This window comes from Hesperophylax consimilis, chromosome 29 (genome assembly GCF_061612785.1).
Source record: "Hesperophylax consimilis isolate HC1 chromosome 29, BYU_Hcon_1.0, whole genome shotgun sequence".
NCBI lineage: Eukaryota > Metazoa > Arthropoda > Insecta > Trichoptera > Limnephilidae > Hesperophylax > Hesperophylax consimilis.
In genome coordinates, this window is record NC_142864.1 from 7,217,700 (window position 1) to 7,221,497 (window position 3,798).

The window sequence follows — 3,798 nt, forward strand, 5'->3', positions numbered from 1 at the left end:
GATATCAGAAATAGAAAATATACTGACACCAAATAAAGACTGAAAGCGAAAAGCTAAAAAAACAAAGCATAATTTATTATTTTGCTTTCGATAACATTTAGAAAGATGCTTGTACTGTGGTACCGCCCAGCATAAAGTTTGCTTTTCCTTTCCTTGTATAATAAAACATAAATATATTACTAAAATAAATACCGGAAAGTCAAATTATGTTCAATTTTTTAATTATGTCCTGTGCGGTCAAACAATATCTAGATTTCTCTAAAAAACAATAAACAGTGTTAATCTCAAGTGACCTACCAGGTAAGTATGGTAATGTATATTATCTGCCTGTATAAAATGTAAATAAATAAATAATAAATATTTGTAGGTCCAATTAGAAGTTCTACCGAGCCGAACACTCTGATATGAAAATATCTGGAGTCGGTGAATTATTTTCCCATTTGATCTCTGGTGAGTTAACGTGTTGTTCTTGTATTGTTTAGTATTTATTTTGCTTATATAATGCACTTGCACAATGTTGATTGACTAGATGATCATTTGTGGAAAAGTGTGTGGAAGGGTTTAGTTTTTCCTGCGGGGAAGATTTAACCCGGACATAAAGTCGGAAAAAAACTACATTCCAGCATCACGTTCATCAATCAAATGCATTATACATAAATTGATAATAGTTTGGCTAGTCTGTAGTTAGTTATAAGATAGATAATTGTAGAAATGTGTCATATATTTTTACAGCGCACTTGAGGTGATTTTGCACAAAAACGGATCATTCCCATGTGATCAACTGAAATCATCAGTGGTTACACATCGTATACAGATTCAATGCCACCTTGACCAAGATTGCAGTAAGCAGAACGCCAAACTTGCCACCTTCCCGTATCACAATAATGACTAATGACTTAGACCCGGTTACATAATATCGCCAGCTCAATCCTAGATCCTAAGGCCTAGTTGTTTGAACGCCGGTAACCTTTGACACTGCCATTAATGACTTAGACCCGGTTGCATAATATCACCAGCTTAATCCTAGATTACTAACTACTAAGGCCTAGTTATTTGAATGCCGATCGCCTTTGACACTGCCATCAAATCACCAATTAAGCGCAATATCAAAATTAGTTTTTTCAGTTCATCTCTCTTTCATGTAATAATTATGAAACTATAACACGGTATAAGACGGTAACTAATACGTATATTGGAAAAAAATTACATTGATACACTGATAAAAAATAGTATTGCTGATTTATTAAAACCCTGTTAAAAAGGGACAGCAAGCCGTTTCATAATAAAATGTTAAGTAGGTACTTTCCGAATATATAGAAGCACATGTTCATGCACCTGCGTTTGCCTTGTTGATATATAATTACGAAATGCAAAAATATAATGATTTGTATGAGGCTGCAGTACCATTTTGTAACCGGATCACGAATAAAAATACAAGGTTTTTCAATTAGAGGTGTTATTTTGAATAGCCCGCTATTTCGGTAGATGTTACTTTTGAAGCTGTCATTTTTTGACATTTAACAAGTAGAAACTACGCCATTAATAAAAATGGAACGATACACGCTTCAACAACGCATTGAAATTATTAAAATTCACTTGAGTGAATCAAATGCAAATCATCTTGAGTGATGAGGCCCATTTCCACCTCGGTGGTTTCGTCAACAAGCAAAATTGTCGCATCTGGGGCTCGGAAAACCCAAGAGTTATTGTTTAAAAGCCTCTCTATTTTCAACGTGTGACTTTTTGGTGCGGTTTATAGTCCGGCGGAGTCATTAGACCTTACTTTTTCGAAAATGAGGCTGGAGCAACAGTTACGGTGAATGATTAATGATTTTTTATGGCCGGAATTGGATGGTATTGATTGGACAACGTTTACTTTCAACGAGACGGCGCTACGTGCCACACAAGCAACGAAACCATTGATCTTTTACGATTGAATATCAAAATAACACCTCTTATTGAAAATCCTGTATACATATTATATTTATGGAAAGTAGAGAAAAATCGATGTTTATCATAGAATTTAAAACCTCAAAACTTTACTCTAAATCATTCACAACACCGGGTATACGTCAGATAGTTATGAATAATTTGAAGAGACTCGATAGCTCAATTGGCAGAGATGTTACTGTTAGAAGAGTAGAGGTTCCAAGTTCGAGTAAAGGTCACGATCCAATCATTTATTTCTGTCTTCTGTTTTAAGGCGAAGCTTAATGCCAAATCACTATTTTGATTAATCTTTATAACGAATTGGTGTACATTATGAATACCAAAAAATATACTTTAGATAAATTGAAGGTTTTCCTATCGTTTCCTATGAGTAGAATTCAAATAAAAAATAAATTACTCGATAAAAAATATAAATGTAAACTACTAAAAAAAAATTTTTTCAATAGAAATGTATGAACGTGTAAAGGAAACAATTTTTAAAAATACAGTACTATAGCTAAGATTATCTGTGACAGTTTCACTTGATTAACTTTTTTGCTTTCTTATAAAATTATTTAGAAAATAAATAAAAACCAGTTTTGTGCTTGAAATCGAACGTTTCTAGACTCCGTTTTTCAAACGATTTTAATGCCTAATACCTACGATATAAGGTATATCAAGAATATACACATTTTTGGCTTGTAGCTTCCTCTTAAAATGGTAATGATAATCTAATCTGTATTAGACATTATACAAGCGTAAGTCACTGTCCACGTGTCCAATTTTTTTTAAAACCACCCAATCCCCTTTTCCCACCCCCTTTCCAAAGCAGAATTTTGATATTTCTTGATGAAATTTTGCACACTCGGCGATCAACATACTAGGAAAATACTGATTACACATATTAGATTTCAAAAAACCTCTTCCATCAATTAAACAACACTTTTGATACTTCTTGATGAAATTTTTTCGCATTTGACGTTAAAATTAAGAAATACTTACTAATCTATATCTGATTTCCCCGGACAACGCCGGGAACTTCATCTGGTATTACAACAAGATGTAAAGTTCAAAATGTTTATTATGATTTAAAGAAGATATGTACCAATCATAAACTTGTCCATAACCGCAGGTTCTCCACCCGTTTCAGCTTTTTTTCAAACTGTGAGTATTTGCAAAGCCCAACGGTCTTGCTTTATTGCTTATTAGCTGACCACAATTTGATCAAAAGACCGAGAATTACTGTTAAATTAATATGTCAGGCATTCAAAATGGCGCCTATCGACGTTTGATACAACCCATATTATTGCTTAGTAGCTGATCACAATTTGATCAAAAGACCGAGAATTGCTGTTAAATTAATATGTCAGGCATTCAAAATGGCGCTTATCGACGTTTGATACAACCCATATTATTGCTTATTAGCTGATCACAATTTGATCAAAATGACCGAAAATTGCTGTTAAATTAATATGTCAGGCATCCAAAATGGCGCTTATCGACGTTTGATACAACCCATATTATTGCTTATTAGCTGATCACAATTTGATCAAAATGACCGAAAATTGCTGTTAAATTAATATGTCAGGCATCCAAAATGGCGCTTATCGACGTTTGATACAACCCATATTATTGCTTATTAGCTGATCACAATTTGATCAAAATGACCGAAAATTGCTGTTAAATTAATATGTCAGGCATCCAAAATGGCGCTTATCGACGTTTGATACAACCCATACTGGCACTGTTTATAAAAAATCCATACAGTGACACCCAGTTTCAAAACGGAATAATTCCTGTCGCATTTATTATTCGTTTTAAAGGTCATCACTTATTTGGCGGACAGTAAGTAACATACGACATTTTACT